The sequence below is a fragment of the Trachypithecus francoisi genome, unplaced genomic scaffold (assembly GCF_009764315.1).
Source record: "Trachypithecus francoisi isolate TF-2019V2 unplaced genomic scaffold, Tfra_2.0 Lachesis_group0, whole genome shotgun sequence".
Lineage (NCBI taxonomy): Eukaryota > Metazoa > Chordata > Mammalia > Primates > Cercopithecidae > Trachypithecus > Trachypithecus francoisi.
In genome coordinates, this window is record NW_022681453.1 from 192,793,190 (window position 1) to 192,804,921 (window position 11,732).

Consider the following 11,732-nt stretch of genomic DNA (forward strand, 5'->3'; position numbering starts at 1 on the left):
AAAAAGAGAAAAAAAGGTAGAATTAATTTTAATTATATATACTTCACCCAATATATCCAGATAGTATGATTTTGACATGTAACCCATATACAACATTATCAACAGGCTATTTCACATTCCTTCTTTGGTACTAAGTCTTTGACATAGGTTTGGGTGGTATCGTTACAGCCCATCTCAATTCAGAAAGTTGCCGTAGCCACATTTCAAGTGCTGAGTAGATTCCCGAGTCAGTGGCTACCATACAGGCCAGCTCAGCACTGGAGGGTTTAAGGATCATTATCCTCCCAGGTAGGTTAAAGCTGTTTTTCATTTCTTCTTTTATCTCCCACCTATCTGCCATTATCATTCCTCAAGAACTTAGAGAATTCCATGTAAGTACTTCCCCATCCATCTCATCCTCTTTACCTCAGCTCACGTGTCTTCAGTATTTTGTACATCAGTTATTGCTACATCCTCTGAATTGGGTTTTTTGCCTTTTGTCTACTTCTTCCAATCTCTCTCCACCAGGTTACTGGTGTGTTCTGCTAAAGCAGAGACCCCACCTTCTCCTGTTTTCCCCTCAAAATCTTCTGTGGCTCCCAGTCCCTGCTGAAGTTCAAACACTGAGGCCCTCAAGACCCCCTCAAACAGTTCCACCCTGCTTTTAACCTTCTTTCCCCCGCCCCTTTTATGTGACGCAGTTAAAACCCAGGTCTCAGCTCGGTCCACTTCATCACACTTACCCCAGTGACTTATGAAACTAATGTTATCTTATTTCCCAGGATTTCCTTAAACACCATGAAACAATTGTAGCCAAACACTGAAAGCTTTTAGGACCTGTTTCTGTTTCTATTTCCACTAATAATAATTTTCCTCTCTATAAAAAAGTGTTTCATATTTGTCTTATTTGATCTTTTTTTTTTTTTTTTTTAAGGGCAATTCCACTGGTCCACAACATTTGGATATGAGATGCCTACTTGTTTAATTTCTCAGTAGTTCTCATCCCACAAGAAAACTCCTAGCAAAAGTGATGTAAAAAATGTCAGTAATCAGGCATCATACAAGGTGCATGTGTGTGTATGACAATTGAAGCTAGGCTGAGCGTGATGGCTCACGCCTGTAATCCCAGCACTTTGGGAGGCTGAGGAGGGTGAATCACTTGAGGTCAAGAGTTCAAGATCAGCCGGGCCAACATGGTAAAACCCTGTTTCTACTAAAAATACAAAAATTAGCCAGGCCTGGTGGTGGGCACCTGTAATCCCAGCTACTCAGGAGGCGAGGCAGGAGACTCACTGGAACTCAGGAGGCCGAGGTTGCAATGAACTGAGATCGAGCCGTTGCACTCCAGCCTGGGCAATAAGAGTGAGAAAAAAAGAAGGAAGGAAGAAAGGAAGAAGAGAAGGAAGGAAGGAAGGAAGGAGGAAGGAAGGAAGGAAGGAAGGAAGGAGGGAAGGAGGGAAGGAGGGAAGGAGGGAAGGAGGGAAGGAGGGAAGGAGGGAAGGAGAAAATTTAAGCTAAAGCATACTTAATTGCCTTTGAGCAACCTTTGACATCACTTCAAATTATAAGAAACACTATGGGATATTGAAAGTGTAGGCTAGGAATCTTTAAAATCCTCTTTGGTTCTAGTTATGACATAAAAGCACCTTGGCTGCCATCTTTGAAGTATGGTTGAAAGGTTGGTATTTTTCTTTTTCCCCTTATTTGAAAAACTTAAGTAACTGAAGATGTAATTTTGTAGACTCTACTCCAAAAGAGCCATCGATAAACAATTCATGGGATGTCCACATGCCAGTGAGGTTACAAGCTGCTCTTGACTGTTTATGGATGTGAGATTTAACTCCTGAATTAGACTGGAAGTAAATTGAGTCATCGATTATTATTGAAGGAAGTTTGCATTTGCATATCTAAAAATTAGTACTTAAAGACAAATGTCTCATAAGGTTGTTCCAGCTGGGGTTCCCATTCCCTAAGTTTGTCTAACAACTTGATTTTAGTTTCACTTGGGAGTCTACTTTAGTCCTTTGTACATATTTGATGTAAATGAAGATCGAATAGCAAACACTTTTTGCTTGGCTAACAAGCACATAAAGGCAGTTCTTCTCCTTGCCAGACCACCCAGTTTGGGGCTTTGCTGAGAAAACTCACAAACAAAGCTCAGTAAAGCTCAGGGCTGCCCAGACTCCCTAGAGTTCTGTTCTCCATCTTTTTCCTACCTCCTCCCAACACTAAACTCTTACGGAGCACCTATTGCGTGCTGTGTCTGTGGAAAGACAAATGAGGCACTGGGCTGTCACAAGTGTCTCCTGAAATTGGGTGTAAACAATTAAAATAAAATAGGGGCCTGCTGAGGTGATTCAAGCAAAACAAGTGCTTCTTCTTTAAAAGGCTGAGGATTCCAGGTGGCTTGTAGGCAGTGCAGTTGGAGAACTAGAGGATAGGTTAGAAGAGGCTCCAGGGCTGGGTGTGATTGAAAGAGGGTAGGCAGAGCCATGCCAGGTCTGACTGGTTTCATGTGCTAATGAGTCACAGTCAGCAATCCATCTTTATCCAGGAAGAGCTGCCTCTTTAAATCCCCCGGCGGGGACCAGGTGGAGCCAGAAGAACCTGACCTGGAGATGGGCCCTCTTCCAACCCACTGTGACCTTGGCAATGTCACCTGCCCTCATTTAAAAATGGGAGCGTGGGATCATGTGGTTCCTCCAGCTCGAGACCAGAGTCCTCTGAACTGCTGTCCCCAGATGCCTGCCCCTTGAATGGGGTCAGGCTGTGCACACATCGTGAGCTATGGAACCATGTACGCCAGACATTGCAGTTAGAAGCTGATGGTTATGTTCATGAATCACATGAATCACAGGTATGCATGTTCCGTCCCAAGACACAGAACCCCTTTAAGCCTCTACAATTTACCCACCCTTGTCCCTAGTCTCTGCCCAGTCCTGAGTCCTCCCTCCTTTGTCTCCTTCCTCACTGGTTCATGTTTTAATCATTCATTCATTCATTCATTCACTCATTCATTCAATGAACACCTTTAGCACCTACTGTATACTAGGCACTATATGGGGCACCCTATTCCTGACCCCAGTCTGGGGCGAAGTTTCTAAGTGGAAAGGGAGAAAGAAAAGGCAGGCAGGGGTCCCAGAGACTGTGCCATTCCATGCTGCCAGGCCTGTCTAGGAATATGATACTCAGCTACCACCCTAAAGACAGTTCTCCAGGCTGGGTGTGGTGGCTCACCGCCTGTAATCCCAGTACTTCGGGAGGCTGAAGCGAGCGGATCACTTGAGTTCAAGAGTTCTAGACCCACCTGGGCAACATGGGGAAACCCCATCTCTACAAAAATACAAAAAAATTAGCTGGGCACGGTGGCACACATCTGTAGTCCCAGCTGTTTGGGAGGCTGAAGAGGGCAGATTGCTTGAGCTCAGGCTGCAGTGAGCTGAGATCATGCCACTGCACTCTAGCCTGGGTGACAGAGCGAGGCCCTGTCTCAAAAAAAAAAAAAAGACAGATCTCCAGTTCTGGGGATAGGAAGGCCCTATTCCACTATGTGTGGATCCCTCTGCAGCTGCCACCCGCTTTCTGGATTTTCTCCAGATTTCCTAGAGTAAGCAGTGAGGGGAGTTTCTTCACAGGAGTGTCCTGTCACATCTCAGGTTCAGCCTTTTGAGATTAAACCTGTGATTCCCCACCCCCTACATCTCCCCCTGCCCTGACTCACAGGAGTGCCCTCCCTTCTCTGTCCAGGTAAAGCATCTTCAGTCACTCTGGCCACCTTATACTCAAGTACATTTGGGTGCCTGGGGCCCTCTGAGGAGGCAAATGACCTCTGGAGCGGAAGGGCCAATGTGGCCAGGACAAGTGGAGGCGGCACTGACTGACCTGATGAAGACTGAAGCCACAGCAGAAAGCTGCACTGGGGTGGGGAGAAGGCTTGGGGTGCGTTGGAGGGAGGTCCCTGGCAGACCCGGACAGTAGCTGAGTGATCTGGGCTTCAGGATTCAGGTTACCTGACAGCAACAGGTAACCTGTTCTCCGCACCTCCAAGCACCTCCTGCCCCTCACTATGGCTCTCTGTACTTGCAATGAACTGGGAGAGGCAGTTCTGGAATCTAACCCATGCTCCAGGGAGGTAAGACGAGCTCCCTGGCCACTGACAGAGCAAGCCAGGCCCTTGATTCTGCTGGGGTGAGGCGCTGCCACCATCCCCAGCCTGTCCTGGAGAGTGACGCCTCCCTCTGGGGTGCTGGTCTTTGCCTTCAGTCCTTGGGGAGGCCGCATCTTACCCACATTTTTCTTTGACCTGAAGAGAGTTCATGTCCATAATTAAGGGGGTGACGAAGGCAGGGAAAGGGAAAGTGGAACAGGGATCCCCGAGCCTCCCAAAGCTGTTACAACCTCTGAATGAAAGAAGAAGAAAGACATCTCTGAGCCAGGGTGGGGAGAATTGTTCAAAGGTTAAAGGCGGAGATGAATTAAGGTGAGGTGTAGCAGTGGGTGTGGAGAGAACGAGACTGATTTACAGTCTTTTGAGGGCAAAAAGTTAGAATCTTTTCTCTGTCTTTGAAGCCAGATCCCAGGGCTCAGCCTGAGAATCTCTCTCTGTCTCTCTCTCTCCCTCTCTTTCTGTCTCTCCACCCGCCCCCCTCCCCCAACCCTCCCTGCCCCATACTCCTTTCTCTCTCCTTCTCCATTTGCCAGGCTTCTCAGGACCTGGCATTTACTTCTGCCAAGCTGTAGGTCTTCCTCCCCACTCCCGGAATTTCACAAATAAATCACTGAGAACAGAGCCTGCCTCACAGCAAACAGCACGGGGATTTCTGCTCAGCCTCTGTGGCCTCGGACCAGCTTCTGGGAAAGAGCCCCTGCCTGGCTACAGGCGCAAACACGGCCCTGCCTTTCACAAACACTCGGGGTGAGAAGCAGCAGGGAGAAACCCCAAGCCCCCAGGGGAAGGAGCTGCGCCCAGGCGCCCACGGTAAGAGCTGCGTGCAGGCGCCCACGGTAAGGTCAGGCTGTGCCAGGGCCATGGCTCCCGTCCCTCCCCCTACCACCGGCTGAGCTGGGATCCAAGGCACAAGGCTTCGCCCCCAGGGACCTGACCACTCACCTCAGCGACCTTGACAAAGTTATTTTAGCCTCCCTAGACTTCCCTTTCCCTGTTTTTACATAGATCAGAGGTTTATGCTGCTTAATTCACAAAGAAACTACAAGGAGAAAAACTGATTTGTTTTGAAGCATTCTGTCTTCCTGAGAGGAATGCAGGTTCTAGCAAACTCTTGGAACAGACACAGATACATATGTGCACACATGCACGATATATTGACCTGTCCACCCACTCACACTGCACCCATTCACCCATTCACGGACTGGGCTGCAGCTCCCCTGGCACAGAGACACTGATGCACTGCTGTGTCCCCTACTATGTGGTGCTGGTAGCAAAGCTAATGCTCGCACAATATTCACCGAATGAGTGTACTTGACAATATGCACAGGCATCCTCTCCTTATGCCAGTCACTGTGCTCAGAGCTGGGGGACAGCCCTGCCCGCAAGGTGCTCACCATCCAGGAGGGAGACTTGCACGGACACTCACACAGCCAATGTGGAGTATCAATGGGCACCAGGACAGAAAAGAAAGGAGAGGCCAGAGCCGCTCAGAGTGGGGAGAGCCCGGCTCTGTCCCATGGTTTGGGGGCTGGGGGACACCTGGGGAGGATGTCAAGAGGAAATACCTCAGAGCACTGAAGGAAGAGGGAGACGAGGGGGCTGCAGGTGTCTTCCAGCAGAGGGAACGCATACTCCAAAGCACGAGCCCTGAAGTGACACAGTAGAGTCAGGAGGCCAGGAACTGCTTCTGGTGGTTGGACCGTAAAGAACCAGGCAGCATAGTGAGACCCCATCTCTACAATCAAATAAAAATAGCCCGGTATAGTGGCACATGCCTCCCACTAGTCCCAGCTATCCAGGAGGCTGAGGTGGGAAGATCGTTTGAGCCCAGGAGTTCAAGGCTGCAGTGAGTTAGGATCGTTCCCCTGCACCCCAGCCTGGGTGACAGAGCAAGACTTTGCCTCTAAAAATAGTGGGAAGGGCAAGGCGGTGAGTTGTGGAGCCACAGGCTGGGTGAGGAGTGCTGAGTCTGCAGACCGTGTGTGCCTTCTTTCAACGATCCCTATCCTTCCCTCCAGCATTCCTCTTAGACTCTTAAAATATGCAGCTTCAGTATCTTTTATCCTAAATGCTTGGGACCAGAAGTGTTTCGGATTTCTCATTTTTTCAGACTTTGGAATATCTGCATTATGCTTACGGTTGATTATTCCTAATTCAAAAATCCGAAATCCAAAATGCTCCAATGATACTTCCTTTGAGAGTCATGTCGGTGCTCAGACTGTTTTAGATTTTGGAGCATTTCAGATTTGAAATGTTTGGATTTGGGATACTCAACCTGTCATAGTTTTACTTTTCTCTCTGCTGATGGAGAAACTATATATGCATAGGAGCGCTTACAGACCTCTCCCAGCAACTCAGGGACAACCCACTTCTGACGTCAGTCTTCACACTGGAGTGCCTCAGTTGGGAAGCATTGCTTAGGTGACCATATACTTTACTATGTAACTGGTTCAGTTTAGGGAGTGAAAGAGGTTATTACCAATAATTAAAACCTCGGGAAAAAACAAGAACCAGGACTATTCTGTGCAAACCAGGATATATGATCACTCTAGGTAAAGATACTGGGTTGAGGCCGGGCACAGCTGGCTCAGGCCTGTAATCCCAGCACTTTGGGAGGCTGAGGCAGGAGGATCGCTTGAGCCCAGGTGTTCAAGACCAGCCTGGGCAACATGGTAAAACCCTGTCTCCACAAAAGAATACAAAGATTAGCTGAGTGTAGTGGTGTGTGCCTATAGTCCCAGCTACTGGAGAAGTTGAGACAGGAGAATTGCTTGACCCCAGGAGGTTAAGGCTGCAGTGAGCGGTGATCACGCCACTGCATTCTAGCCTGGGCAACAGAGAAAGACTCTGCCTCAAAAAATAAAATAAAATAAAATGAAAATATTTGGGGTTCCCATTAAAGGATTGTATAGAAGTAAGTGGTGTCATCAGATTCACATTATTGGATTTGAGCTACCCCCTCTCACCCTAACTTCTTCATAGAACAGTGAGTGTAAGAGGACAGGGTGGTTTGGATGGTCTCTAAGGCTCTTCCCAGCTTCAGTCTCTTCTATAAATCTCTGTTTGGCAGGCATTTGAGCTGCAAGAAGGGTTGAATAAAATGTAACCTCAAGGAACTTTTGGGGGCAAACTGCAATTTAACCTAAACCGTGAAGATCCTTACCAATATCCTGTGTTTTTAGTGGAAACCCTATAAAAGTGCCCAAGAAAAACACTCCCAAGGAACCTCCACTCATCCACCCAACCAGGAAGGGAAAGGCGATGCCCGTGAAAACATTCCATTGAAATTAAAGCCGTGCTGCCAGTCAGCCTCTCCCACAAGTCCTAGCCCTCCCTTCCTCTCTTTCTCCCTCCTCCCTTTCCTCCTTCTGACTCCAATGGCAAGCAGGTAGGGTGAGATTGGGTCCGTAAAAGCATGTGAGCATTCAGTAGCTTTAGTTAGGGCCATCATTTCAACTCCTGCAGCAACTCTCTCTCTCTTAAATAAAATCCTTCATGGCTCTCTAGTGCCTTGATAATTCAGCACAAACTCTTGAATCTCTATTTCAAGATCTTTTGCTTTGTCTCCATCTTGTTCCTTGTGCACCCTTTCTTCCAACTTAATTGGAATTCTTGCTAAACAAACTTTGCATATTCTCTCTAGGTGCTTACTCATGTTCTATCTACACCTGACTTATTTAAATTGTGCCAATGAATTTCATCTCTTCCATGAAGTCTGGCTTTTCTCCTTTCGGTCTTCTTTTCTTCCAAGTTACTCAAACACGTATCTTTCAAGATACTGTACTTCTAAATAAAGATATAATTAATAGTGCTGGTATTTGTCTCTGAATTGTCTTGCTAAGGAACTGAACCCTGGTGTGGCTTAAAGCACAGCCTTGTAAAGGGCATCTGCATTAAGTTCAGCATCAATATAGTGAACTTCTGGGAGAGGGGGACCACCAGGTTGCCTTAGGAGAGGTGAATCTGCCTAGACTGGAAGTGGAGCAGATCAAAAAACTCATGCTGATCAGTAGTGAGATTGTTCCTGTGAATAGCCACTGCACTCCAACCTGGGCAACACAGCAAGACTCCATCCCTTTAAAAAAATTAAGATCTTCTCTTCAAAAGACACTGCCTTGAGAATAAAAATCTTCAGAGAAAAAGAAAATAAATGGAGAAAACATTTGCAAATCACAAATCTGATAAGGGAATTGTATCCAGATTATATGAAGAACTTTCAAACTCAATAATAAAAAAGGCAAACCAATTAAAAAACGGACAAAACATTTCAACAGACCCTTCATCCCTAAATAATATGATGGTACATAAGCACAGGAAAGGTGTATACCATTGATCATTTTGGAAAATGCAATTGAAATCACAAGATATGAACCCACCATACACATACCAGACTGTTTAAAACTGAAAAGACTAACCATGCCAAGCATCGGCAAAGATGTGAAGTAACTAGAACTCTCACACACCTCCGGTCGGAATATAAAATGGTACAAATTATTTCAAAAAATGATTTCTGAAGGAGTTAAACATATGCCTAACATATGATCCAGTCACTTCATTCACAGGTACTAACCCAAGAGAACTGAAAGCATATGTCGATACAAAAGACCTGTACATAAAATATTCAAGGCAGCTTTATTTGTAACAGTCAAAAACCAGAAACGGTACAAATGCCTATGAATAAGTGAATGGATGAACAAAGGGTGACAGGTTCATCCGATGGATTACTATTTAGGAATACGATGAAATAAACTATTGACACATGCAACAACATGAATAGATCTCAAGATGATTATGCTGAGTAAAAAAAAGCCAGAAAAAGAAGAATATGGGCCGGGTGCGGTGGCTCAAGCCTGTAATCCCAGCACTTTGGGAGGCCGAGACGGGCGGATCACGAGGTCAGGAGATCGAGACCATCCTGGCTAACACAGTGAAACCCCGTCTCTACTAAAATAATACAAAAATCTAGCCGGGCGAGGTGGCGGGCGCCTGTAGTCCCAGCTACTCGGGAGGCTGAGGCAGGAGAATGGCGTAAACCCGGGAGGCGCAGCTTGCAGTGAGCTGAGATCCGGCCACTGCACTCCAGCCCGGGAGAGCGAGACTCCGTCTCAAAAAAAAAAAAAAAAAAAAGAAGAAGAATATGTCCTCTATGATTCCGTTCATTTACAATTCTCCAAAATGCAAACTAATCTACAATGACATAAGGCAAATTACTTGTTGCCTAGAGACTGGGGGAGGGAAGATAGGCTGCCAGAGAGGCAGAAAGGATCCTAAAGGGATGTGAGGAAACTTTTGAGGGAAGGGATATATCCACTATTTGATCGTGGTGATGGTTTTACAGTTGTACACATACGCCAAACTTATCACTTGCACACTTTTTTTGCAGTTTATTTCATGCCAATCACACCTCAATAAAATTTAATGTTAAAAAATAGATGTAGTGTGTCATCTAGGAGCTCAGAGTCGTGGTCTCGCTAAAGAGACGCTACCCATAGAGAAGGGTTTTTGTCTGCATGTTTATTTTGTTTTAACATCATCTAGCCCAGCATTGCCCACAATCATCACTCAGCATTCGGCCCGACTAACTCACAAGGCACTGCTGTCCCTACATAGTGTCCACACCTGCTATTTGATCATCTGGGTGAGAGGAGGGAGTCAACATCTATCTAAGTCGGATTTCCTGAGGCTTGTATCAATTGCTTCTGAACTGCAAGTGGCCCCATGGGGTAGAACTGAAAGACTGGTCCACAGGACCTTCGAGCTAGAAGGGCCCTAGGGGTCTTCTGGTTCCCACCTCCATCCAGTGCAGCATTTAATCCACTATGCCTTGGAGTGATCACCATCTAGTCTCTGACAACGTCTCCTGGGAAACTCCTAGTGTTCACCAAAAGTCAAGAAACTAGCTGCATTCCAATGGCAAGAAGCCAGGGTAGGACAAGAGGAAGGAAGAGAGCTGTCCCTGAAACCCACCAGGATCTTTATCCCTCCTTTCAGTGTGGTTCCTTAGGAGTCTCACAGTGGGAAGAAATCAATATATTTCAATAGACCAGTGCATTTCCTTTGACCTGTGATGAAGGAGGGTTGGGGAGAAGGGGAAATGAAAGGATTTGATAAATGAGACACATTTGCCAACAGATTCTTTTTTTTTTTTTTTTTGGGAAAAAAAGAAAAGAAAAGCATTTCTGGCTGGCTGGGCTAATTCAGTTTGGTTGGAGTGGTGTATATGTTAGCTCTGACACACTTTGGGCACATCCTTTAATGTTTCATTGCCTTTGCTTTCCTAATTGTGTGCATTTAGGACCAAGAGCCTGCGTTTCCTCCTTCTGATTAGTAACAAGACTCCTCACAACTTTGGGGGTCTAGGAAAAAAAAAAAAAAGGCCCTGCATCGCCAGACAAAGCAGGACTGTACCCTTTCTGCTGCTCCTTCACACCTTCTCAAGCTTGGTGATTTCAGCTACTTCTCCGAATGCAATAATCTTATAAACTCTGTACATTCAATCTGCTCCCAGGCAGGAGCTTAAACTCTCCCCCATTCGAAGTTTATCGGACAGATCCACAGAGGCTTTTCCGGGAGGATGTTTACAAAGGATTGTTAGTGTTGCCAAGAAAAGAGAGAAGGGGGATGATAGGATTTCTGTAGGGCAGTTTCAGAGGCAGTGAGATTTTAACATAAAGAGGACCTTTCTTTACCTTCTAACACGTCCAAAGGCAGAAGGCAACAGGGGCCAACAGCGTCCTGGTGGGTGGGGTCCCTCCTAATCACTGGAGCCAGTAGAGTTTGCCTATTAGGTTAGAATCTTGCTCTCACTTACTGCAGCTGGAACCATCCCAGAGATTACAGCTTGTAGCTCCACACTGCCCCAGTCCTCTGCTTCCTGCAGAATCACTTTCTTCCACGGGGAAGGGAAGGAACCTCTTAAAAGGTGATGTCTTGTTGCAATAACCATGTAAGAAAAAAATGTATTTTCTCCGGGGAGGGTGAAATTCTAGAACATGCTAATCACCACGTCTAATAAATCATGTAACAAAAGCACAGGGCATTTTCAATATAAGTTCAGTAACATCAGAATGATTTTGAAGTTGTGTATCTGTTAAAGTATTTACAACTCTGAAAGTCCTAATTGTAATCAATTTAAATGCATTTGATATTTGGTTTATTAAGCTTGGATTCATTATGTGAGACATTTCCCCCCGTATTCAAACATACATCAATACAGAGCTAGCTCTGGAGAACAACTTTACTTAACAAATCCCTTTAGAAGCTTTTTCTTTTTTAAACATCCTAGAAAAATACTGCTGCAGCTAGCCTTGGGAAACATTTTTTTTTTTTCTCTGATAAGGATGACATCATTTTATCCTAGTAAAAGATGAGTTTTCATCATAATAATTAAGCAGGAGAGAAATGATTCCCAGTGAACTGCATGACAAGTTGTGTAACTGTAGTTAATTTTAATGAACAAGCTCCATTTCTGAATTGTTAATCTCCATTTCTTTCATTTTAGTCAAGACTAAAACTAAATGAATTTCAACAATGAGTTTCCCCCTCCCCTTTCAATGAGCTCTTACATTTCAAGTACCTTATAGAG